Source organism: Marmota monax, unplaced genomic scaffold (genome assembly GCF_021218885.2).
Source record: "Marmota monax isolate L192 unplaced genomic scaffold, Marmota_monax_Labrador192_F-V1.1 WCK01_AAM20220418_F8-fsc00022, whole genome shotgun sequence".
NCBI classification, from domain to species: Eukaryota; Metazoa; Chordata; class Mammalia; order Rodentia; family Sciuridae; genus Marmota; species Marmota monax.
The window spans coordinates 11,884,854-11,896,611 of NW_026695215.1; positions in this window are offsets into that span (position 1 = coordinate 11,884,854).

The following is an 11,758-nucleotide window of genomic DNA, read 5'->3' on the forward strand; positions in this document are numbered from 1 at the left end:
AGAAAGGGAGAAGACTCGCCTTGGTCTATGGCTGCTCAAAGAATTGTCCTGAGTCCACTGTCCAACACAGATGCCCTCTTAGCAAAGCTAATCCATTACATCTGCCCACCTACTACCCTAGACCTGGAGGTGGAGGTTTGTCTCCTTGGGTTGGGGTAGCACCTGACTGATATAATCTCAGTTCCACATCACTGAGCCATGGACTCCATTTCATTGGGTCCAGGAAGGCGACTACCACAAGCAGGATGATCAGGTCTCCCTGAAGCAATGACCTAACCCAGGAGCCCAACAACACAATCCAGGCAAGAAGTTGCCAAAGAAATCAAAGGAGGATCATTTAGGCCATCCCACTAACTGTAGCTGGTGGGCCTGCCTCTGGGTATCCTCACTTTGTATGTCTATAATACCTTAGATGTTTATCTAGGTCCAGATGCGGGTGTTGGAAGGAACACACTATTCCCAGTTGCCCTACAAGGAAGTCTACAGAAATTCTGTAAGATAAATAAATAATCTATATTTTCAAGAATGTTGAAAAATTCATGAAAACTTATAAGGTATTGGTAATAGGGGTAGCATATCTGCTATGATCAAAGGCCAGATTTATTATCATTTTTCATGAGCACTAATGCTTACGTATGGTGTCAAAGAGTTCATAAAAGATATAAATACTAAATGATTGGAACCTCCTGGTAGATCCCTTATATGCCTGGTTTACCGCTTTAGTCTGCAAGCCCAATGGTGTACTCTTCCCCAGGGTTGATATCTAGGGGTAACCTCAGGATGTCCATCATATGAGATCCACCATCCTTAAGTTTCCAGATATGACATTGCTCATCCTGTGTTCGGGTCACCTCTGAATGGCCCTCAGGAACACACAGCATGCCTTCCTCTATTTAACTGCTCAAATACCCATTGATAGGTATGGAGGCATCAGCATTTTCCAGCTATGTCTCACTGTTGGCATGGTTGTGTAAGTTCAGTCTCCCCCCCATATTAGTCACAAAGGGACAATTAATGAAGTCCTTGATTTATCCTCGTCGCTGGGTTGCCCCATGTTGTCAAAGAAGTGTGGTATGTTGAAGCATCAGACCACTAAAATTTTGTGGGTTGTGAATGTGACATTTTACCATCAGTTAAGTTAATACAGCACAATTCTGCCTCCCCCCCATGTGGTGGGTTTCAGGTGTCACTTAGGAAGCCAAGGCTTGGGTTCTGTTGGTATAACTGTGGCATCAGGAATGATGACATGGGAAGATGAGAAGGTTGTTATTGGATGTGACAAGATGAGGTTCTGAACAGTTGATCCAATATTTTGTCCAGTTTGTCATGGTGGCCACAATTTGGCAAGACCTAATGAAGGTGTTGTGCTTCCAGGTCTCTAGTGCCACATCCCCGTGGGAATGCAGGGTAATAGATTAGTGTCCTTCCATCTTTCTTAGGTTCTCAGAAGCTCCCTACCTAGTGTCTCTGTTGACCCCTGAGGTTACTACCTCTGTAGGTAGCCACTGCCCTAGTGGTTTAGGACAGGGTGGGAGGGAATGATATACTCTGACACAGCAAATGGCTTCCACCATGGCCCTGTAAACATAGACAGATGAGAAGTCAGTCAAAGGACGCATCTCCTGCCTGCAATGTTACAACATGACCTCAGTCCATCTCTGAGTGTTTTGACACATTGACAGAAATATTGTTAATTGCTGTCTTTTATGAAGACTCTGCCTGTTCTCTTCATTTCTTTTCGTGAATTATAGAGACTTCCTGACCTTGCGTATCTGGATTTCAGAAGTTAATTTATACTAACATCCTTTAAAAGTGAAGCCATTAATTACAAAGTGACATATAGTTGTGTATTGAGGATAGTTCCTACTGCAAGGAAGAACACTGAAATGTTGAATAAGAGGAGTGGGAGAGCCCCTGCCCCTGATCAAACTATAAAAGACAGCCCACAGTCTCACAAGGAGCCATGATGTTCTTTAAAGGGAAATGAAATATCATTTGAGTCTATTTTCCTGCTCAAATAACAACTCACACTTTTAGTGTAGAACTGCTGAAGGGCTATTGCATTTTGCTATTTTCCAAATTTGTGAATGTTAATTAAATCAGCACTCTGAGGCCATTTTAAATTAAGGCTCACTCTGCTGGGATAAGATTAAAGTCTTACATGTTTCAGTAGTTCTATAAATCAGAATGTATTTGAAGTGTTACTGGATAATCTCATATTTAATGAAAATAAATGATTTTTCTGATATAGTGAATGAATGAATAGAAATCTGACTTTTTCATGTAAGTTATGAAAGACTATCATATTCTCTCAAATATAAATAGAAGCCTCTAAAGACTGATTATTGACATTACATTAGTTCATTAAGGTATATAATGGAAGGTCTTCTCTAGAGGGAAAGGTACCAAGATTGGTTAACCAGGCTGAAGTTGAAAAGAGAGAGCTCTCAAAACATAAACTCACTGTGCTGTATGTGAAAGATGGGTCTCTTAATTTTAGGCAGTAGTTTGGAAAGATATTTGTGTGTGTGTATGCGTGTGTGTGTGTATGTGTGTGTGAGTGCATATAATTATTAAAAGATTATTCTGTGACTATTTTGTCTAAGATAATCCAACTAAATAATCACCATTATGTCACTTTGCACAACTTGCATGCTATTTTTTCTTTTTTGTAATTGACAAGTAACATAATACAGCACTCTGACACCCCACGGGAGGCAGAGTAGGTCGGTAACCACTGCTCTGAAAATTTCTGTTTAATAGAGTCCACTAGTACTATGTTTCCGATGTCTCTCAAATGAGCAGACCCAACACAGCATTTTTTTTTCTACTTTTGCTCGTTTCAACAGAGAGTAAGACTTTCCATGGATAAGTGTAGGCAAGAACGTTTGGGGCTCCTTCAGTACTAGTCAGGGAGGGAAATGGACTGTACTAATCCATTGATCATGAGTTGTGCATTCGATACACAGTTTTTGTGTGAGCTTACCTTGTGTCAACATGGCCTATAATAAATGTAATGAAGTGGTTTAGGAAAAGCTTGGCAGCCAGGTAGGAATGGAGAGGAGGCTCTATCACATGCTGCACAGGAAGTGTCAGGCTCTGAAATGTATGCACAGTGGAAAGACATTTCTTAAGTTGTGTTCAAAGTGGACAAAAAGCATGTTTTTATTCAGTGTACAAGCTAGAAATAGCCTTGCTATCACAAGCTGCAGATATGTGCAATCTCATTTTATATGACCTTCTTTTACCTCAAAGGCCTCTCTCTCTCTTCCTCCCCTGTCTGTCTCCCTCCCCTCTCTCCCTCCCTCCCCTCTTTCCATCTTCTATAATAACCAGCACTGCAGAGTAGCTCAGTGAGCAATAGACAAGGAGATAATCACAGCCATAGAGAAGAGAAATGATGAACACAAAATACAGAGAGAAGGCATCTCCCAGCCACAGGAAGCAGACATTTTTCTGGAACATGTATCCCAGGAAAATGGAACTTCTTAAATCCAAACATCTCATATACAGAAGTCATTAGAGATGAGAAAAGTAGCAGAGAGAAAAATAAGCAGGAAGACTCTTCAGTTAACTAAATTCAGATGTTTGAGCAACTGAAGGTCACAGGAAAGTTCCTTGGTGATTTCTGGAGACAACTCCACAAGGGAATTGGAGATTGACAAATGGATATGGGAGGTGGAAGAGTTCGGACTGTTAAGCAATCTTATGAACTGATATGATCTAGAAAGAAACCGTAGTGAAGGAAGAAGGATGTTGTAGAACCTTGGAGGGTCCCCACTTGTTAGATGTCCTCATTTATTAGTAAAAGAGGAAGAAGTGTTAGTAAAGGAGAGAGAGGAAAGCAATCAAACAGTTGGAAACGAGCCAGGATGATTCTAAGTCTCCAACACCAAGGGAGGGCAGTACCAGTAGGGAGAGAGCCAATAAAGTCAAATATAAAAAAAAAAGTTCCAGGATGCTGATACCTAAGGAACCCAAGGTCTAGGCGAGGCAGAGGCCGCCTTGGCAACAATTAGGAAAACAGTAGATCTTAAAGAATAAATGAATAATTCAACAACAAGTTAACTAATGGATTTTCATCATAAGTACCCCAAAGAGACAATTTTTCACTCATGGCTGTGTACCTTTTAGGACAGCAGGGGTCACTGCCATACACTGGTCATTCATCCTAGACAAGGCAACCCTGTGAATGTTTTTGAGGTAAACACATTCAGATATGGCTAGACTCTGATGTTTCTATTATTCTTGAACAGAACTTTGTAATGAAGCATATTTAGTTTTCACAAGATGAATGACTTAATCATTTGGTGTCTTTTAAATTCATTTTTCATTGTACAGAAATCATTAATCGTCAAAGACAGCATATGCCCTTCTGAAGTGCTCCTGAAAGAGACCAAGTGTGGACTGCATTACAAAGTCACATGGTCACGAATTCTGTGGGATTACCTGCTCCAGAGCCATCTTTTACATATTGGAGCTGCCTAAATAAAATACATTGTGCCCGTGGGCCATCAGTGATGTAAATCAAGATCAAGTATGCAGTGCAGTCCCCTGCATTGTCTTGGGCTAACTCTCAGATGCGAAGTAGTTACAAGCTATGTCTAGGCATCTGACAGACAGGACAGCTGGGCAGGCGAGGCAGCAGAGCTGGCACTATCATATTGCAGGTGCAGGAATGAAACTCATACTTGAGAACAGTTGCCTTTGGGCAAGTCATGAACTTGACCTCATTTCAGATGGCAGCTTTTCCTTTTCTCCCACAGCACAGCTGAAGTTGAGAATAGAATTCACTTAGCTCAGCTTTCAAAAAGAAATTGATTCAAAGCTTACCTCCCTAAGTTTCCTTTGAAGACAAAATACCATCTTTTTTTTTCTTTCTGTTTAAAAGGTTTTATGAGGAACTAATTACTTAGCTATTTTTTCTTTAGTGAGTGAAAATAAATACCATGCTTTTGATTCTATTATTTATTTCAGATACATTAAGTGCTTTCTGGAATTTCAGAAGCTGAGGCTGGGTTGTCATTCTTTCTCTTGATAAGATGCAGACCTTAAATTAATTGATAATTTGACTTATAAATAAATATAAAAATTCTGTTTTGCTACACATCCTACCAGAATGTTGCTTATACTATGCAATTTTTAATACATAATGTCCTAGTAATTTTGTCTACTCAGAGAATTATTACACTGAATAATTGTGACCTAAACCATCATGAAATTTTTACCAAGAGTTATCTGGATACCTTACGGAAACTAGTGATTACACATGGAAAGATTAAAAATTTAAAAATCAATTAATTTTGAAGAACAGTAATTCCCTAACATCAGTCTTATTACAAAATAGGTCAAGGAAGTACTAGTGAATTATTAAAGCTTACATTTTACATCATTCACAGAGTAAAAAAATAATTAAGTTTGCCTGGTGTGGTGGCACATTCCTGAAATCCCAGCTACTCAAGAGGCTGGGGCAGGAGGACTGCAAGTTTAGGCCAGCCTCAGCTACTTAACAAGACTCTATCTTAATCAAAATTAAATTTTACAAAGGGCTATGTGTGTAGTTTAGAGGCAGAATGTTCCTGGGTTTAATCCTCAATACCACCCCCCACACACACACTAATGATAGTAATAATTATAAACTACTCAGTTTGTATGCTGATTAAAGTTGGGTTAATAGGAGATGGCAAAGGGAAAACTAAAATACCACTTGGAGGAGGCTAAAGGGCTTTTCGAGACCTGACATGGCTTCTTTGATTCTCATTATTAGAAGAAGTAACTTCCCCTGGACAGGTAACTCTTCTGCATCTCGTCACTCCTTGCCCTTAGTACAGAGAGCACTGGATATACCAGAGAGAGAGAGAGAGAGAGTCATCAGCAGTTTACTTTGCTTTATTAATCTGCACAGCCTTCCTTCTTTGTAGGACTACTAAAACCTATGTCCACACACATCACAGTGTTCCCCTCTGACCTGCACCCGGTATTCACACCGTTCACCCCACACATGAATGTTTCATACTGGGCCTGATTAAATTCTAAATATCTATAATTAAATCTGGACAATTTAACCAACTAAATAATTTTTATACTCCAATTTGTGCAAATAAGTGGGTGAGGGCTTGTTTGTTGTAGAGGATAACTAAGCAGAGCCCTAGCTTTCTAGAGATGACAAATCAAAGCCATTATATTTGGTTCTAGCACACTAAGGAGTTGGTGTGCCAATGCAGGAATTCTTAACTTTGTATTGAGACATTTGTTTCTAATTCCCAGTGCTCTCAGTACTAAGGCATCATTAGAATTTTCTTCTCCAGGAAGAAATGCCTATTTCACTAAATACTCCGTAACAGCCTGAGCTAGCAGGAACTGACTCAAGAACAGCGAAACAGACATGAAGGCCTAGTGTGCCCACACCTAAGTTTTCTGTGACTACCTATATGTGGACCCTTTGTCAAGACTAAACAGAGCACTGACATTTTTATAACATTAAGGCCTTACATATTTTGCTGTCAGTATTAGGGGATTTTTTTTTCTCCTCAGAGTTAGAGCAAGTTGCACCCCACTGGTGACTCATTCCCTAAATTTTAATTTGAATATTTGACCTTTTTACTTTTGATTCTATCCATGGTGCTTTTATTTTATATAATAATATTGATTAATATATCCTAATATTAAGGTATTTAAATAATACATTATCAATTTTCTCTTTGGACACTGCCTCAACCCAAATCATTTCCTTCCCCAGATATAAAAATTCTATTTCTCTATACATCCTACCAGAATGTTTAAAAATGGGTTATATGTCTACATAATATCCATAGAAATACAATTTTTTCCCACAAAAGATGTAAAACAGTAGATATTATTCTACCCTATATTATAAATACCTTACAGCTTTTTCTAAAATTAATAAATATAGATTTTTTTTCTTTTTATACCTGCTTAGACTTTCATAGTGATATACTAATTCCCTTATGATATACCCACCATTGCAATGAATAATTATTTAAATTATATATTTATTTATGACAAATGATATTATAAAACCTTTACCACTTAAGAATCCCACTTGATGGTCTGTATATATATAATGTATAATATATAATATATAATGTATAACATATATATTTAACATTTTCAGTATTATCCTCTGATATCTTATTGCTTCTTAGATCTCTCTCTTGTTGCTAGTGAGGATGAAACACTTTACATGTTGTTTGCTGACCATTTGAAATAATATTACGTGTTATATTATTATTTATACTCAGAGGTTTTCTTTTTTAAAATTTGTCTCATTTCTCCTAAAGCAAGAGGAACATTGTATACATTAAAACATCAGTTTTGTGTATTACAACTATCTTCTCACATAATTTTATTGGCCTTTAATAATATTTATGGAATATTGTATTCTATTAATTTCTAAAAATGTATATAATGAGATTACACATTTTTTTTACACTTTGCTTTGCTGTTTGTAGATCTTATTTAAGAAGGTCTCACTGCCAGTTCTATAGCATAGTCCTAATGATTTCTTTTATCACTTTCACGCTTCATTCCATTTGAAATTTATTGATGAAAATATTTGGTTAATGTTCTAATCTTATTTGTTTCAAATATTCTTTTTTTTTCTTTTTATATTTTTATTTTTAATTGATATTTTTTTAAAATAAATGACAGCAGAATGCATTTACAATTCTTATTACACATACACAGCACAATTTTTCATATCTCTGGTTGTATATAAAGTATGTTGACACCAATTCATGTCTTCATACATGTACTTTGGGTAATGATGTCCATCACATTCACCATCCTTGCTAATCCTTTTTCCCCTCCCTTTTCATCCCACCTCTCTACCCTATCTAGAATTCATCTATTCCTCCCATGTTCTCCCTCCCTACTCCACTATGAGTCAGCCTCCTTTCAATAAAATTATATTTTTGTGAAGATTATTTCCCTTTCCTTTGAAGATAATAATTTAATCAGCCTCTGTCTGGGAAAAATCCAGATGGTTTTAGTGTCAGCAGAGGCTACAATGCACTTATATGTAGGACCACCTGTTTGAAGGATTCTCCTGAAGGTGCACTGATTAGAATAAAGAAAACTCTGCAAGTATTTCTGAACAATGTTTTATTGGGAAGGAAAAATGCACTTAGTAAGCTGGAAGTCAGAAAACAGAGTTTGAGTTCTGAGTTGAGACCTACACCTCTCTGGTTGTAGCCAGAGTAGGAAATAGTTGAGAATTTAATATGTTTCCTTTAATTTATTTTTATTTAATTAGTTAATTAATTTTTGATATATTTATTTTTATTTACTTATTTATTTTTATGTGGTGCTGAGGATCGAACCCAGGACCTCATGTGTGCGAGGCAGGCTCTCTACCACTGAGCTACAATCCCAGCCCCCTTTAATTTATTTAAAAAATATTTTTATTTGATATATAGTAATTGTATATATTTATGAGGTACAGAGTGATATTTCTGTACATGTATAGAATGTGCAATGATCAGGTTAGGATAATTGGCATATCTTTCACCATAGACACTTATTATTTCTTTGTATTGAGAACATTCAAAATTCTCTCTACTAGCTGTTTTGAAATATTCAATTAATTGTTAACCATTATAGTTATTCTAGTGTGCTGTAGAATATTAGAAGTTATTCCTCCTCGCCAGCTACAACACTGTACCCACTAACAATGCTCTTTTCATCCCCCTCCCCTTCCTAGGCTCTGGTAACTGTTTTATTCTCTACTTCTATGAAGTCAACTTTTATGTTTCCACATGTGAGGGAGAGCATGTGGTATTTGTCTTTCTGTGACCATTTCACTCAGCATCTTGTCCTCCAGTTCCATCCACATTGCTGCAAATGGCAGGAATTCATTCTTTTCATCTATGGCCACATCACCCTGGATACTCTCAGATCTGGCCAGTTTCCTTCTTAAATGAATGCCACAATTAGATAATTTACAGCTATAGAACTCAAGTGATTACTGGAAATGATGAGGGGAGGTGTCAGAAGGACACTGAGTATCCATAGGGCAGTGAACGCACATGCTCCTTGCAAAAGGCACTTTGGTAATGTGGGACCATATTGCCAGATCTTTTATATTTTATGAAGTAGTTAAATATATATATATATATATATATATATATATATATATATATATATTTTTTTTTTTTTTTTTTTGAAGGAGGTACCAGGGATTTAACCCAGGGATGCTTGACCACCTAGCCACATTCCTAGTCCTATTTATTTATTTATTTAGCTATCTATTTATTTTTGAGTCAGAGTCTTGCTAAATTGCTTAGGGTCTCACTAAATTGCTGAGGCTGGCATTGAAATTTTGATCCTTCTGCCTCAATCTCCCAAGCGGCTGGGATGACAGGCATGTGCTACTACACCTTGCGGTTAGATTTTTTAAAAATGAGAGCTGAACATGATTTGTTAGACACCAGTTTGTAATCTCTTATTGATTTCTGAAATCATTGCCTTTTATAGCATTTAAAAAAAATTTATTGGCCAAGAAGGTGTCATTACAGAAGGATTGTAAACATGGCTATCACCATGGCTGGTATTTTTTTTTCTTTTTTTTATTTTTAATTTTTTATTGTGGGTTGTTCAAAACATTACAAATTTCTTGACATATCATATTCCACACTTTGATTCAAGTGGGTTATGAACTCCCACCTTCACCCCATACACAGATTGCAGAATCACATCAGTTACACATCCATTGATTTACATATTGCCATACTAGTGTATGTTGTGCTCCGCTGCCTTTCCCATCCTCTACACTCCCGCCTCCCCACCTCTCCCCTCCCCTCCCCTCCTCTCTCTCTACCCCCTCCACTGTATAACCCTGAGGGTCTCCTTCCATTACCATGCAATTTCCCTTCTCTCTCCCTTTCCCTCCCACCTCTAATCCCTGTTAAATGTTAATCTTCTTCTCCTGCTCTTCGTCCCTACTCTGATCTTAGTTACTCTCCTTATATCAAAGAAGACATTTGGCATTTGTTTTTTACGGATTGGCTAGCTTCACTTAGCATAATCTGCTCTAATGCCATCCATTTCCCTGTAAATTCTATGATTTTGTCATTTTTTAATGCAGAGTAATACTCCATTGTGTATAAATGCCACATTTTTTTTATCCATTCGTCTATTGAAGGGCATCTAGGTTGGTTCCACAGTCTTGCTATTGTGAACTGTGCTGCTATGAACATCGATGTAGCAGTGTCCCTGTAGCATGCTCTTTTTAGGTCTTTAGGGAATAGACCAAGAAGGGGAATAGCTGGGTCAAATGGTGGCTCCATTCCCAGCTTTCCAAGAAATCTCCATACTGCTTTCCAAATTGGCTGCACCAACCTGCAGTCCCACCAGCAATGTACAAGTGTACCCTTTTCCCCACATCCTCGCCAGCACTTGTTGTTGTTTGACTTCCTAATGGCTGCCAATCTTACTGGAGTGAGATGGTATCTTAGGGTGGTTTTGATTTGCATTTCTCTGACAGCTAGAGATGTTGAGCATTTTTTCATGTACTTGTTGATTGACTGTATGTCCTCCTCTGAGAAGTGTCTGTTCAGGTCCTTGGCCCATTTGTTGATTGGGTTGTTTGTTCTCTTATTGTCTAATTTTTTGAGTTCTTTGTATACTCTGGATATTAGGGCTCTATCTGAAGTGTAAGGAGTAAAGATTTGTTCCCAGGATGTAGGCTCCCTATTTACCTCTCTTATTGTTTCTTTTGCTGAGAAAAAAAACTTTTTAGTTTGAGTAAGTCCCATTTGTTGATTCTAGTTATTAACTTTTGTGCTATGGGTGTCCTATTGAGGAATTTGGAGCCCGACCCCACCGACTGTAGATCGTAGCCAACTTTTTCTTCTATCAGACGGCGTGTCTCTGATTTGATATCAAGCTCCTTGATCCATTTTGAATTCACTTTTGTGCATGGCGAGAGAAAGGGATTCAGTTTCATTTTGTTGCATATGGATTTCCAGTTTTCCCAGCACCATTTGTTGAAGATGCTATCCTTCCTCCATTGCATGCTTTTAGCCCCTTTATCAAATATAAGATAGTTGTAGTTTTGTGGATTGGTTTCTGTGTCCTCTATTCTGTACCATTGGTCCACCCGCCTGTTTTGGTACCAGTACCATGCTGTTTTTGTTACTATTGCTCTGTAGTATAGTTTGAAGTCTGGTATCACTATACCGCCTAATTCACACTTCCTGCATAGCATTGTTTTTGCTATTCTGGGTCTTTTATTTTTCCATATGAATTTCATGATTGCTTTCTCTATTTCTACAAGAAATGCCGTTGGGATTTTGATTGGCATTGCATTAAACCTATAGAGAACTTTTGGTACTATCGCCATTTTGATGATGTTAGTTCTGCCTATCCATGAACAGGGTATAGTTTTCCATCTTCTAAGATCGTCTTCTATTTCTCTCTTTAGGGTTCTGTAGTTTTCATTGTATAAGTCTTTCACCTCTTTTGTTAGGTTGATTCCCAAGTATTTTATTTTTTTTTGAAGATATTGTGAATGGAGTGTTGTCCTCATTTCCATTTCAGAGGATTTGTCGCTGATATACAGGAATGCCTTTGATTTATGCATGTTGATTTTATATCCTGCCACTTTGCTGAATTCATTTATTAGCTCTAATAGTTTCTTTGTAGAGCCTTTTGGGTCTGCTAGGTATAGAATCATATCATCTGCAAATAGTGATAATTTAAGTTCTTCTTTTCCTATTTTTATGCCTTTAATTTCTTT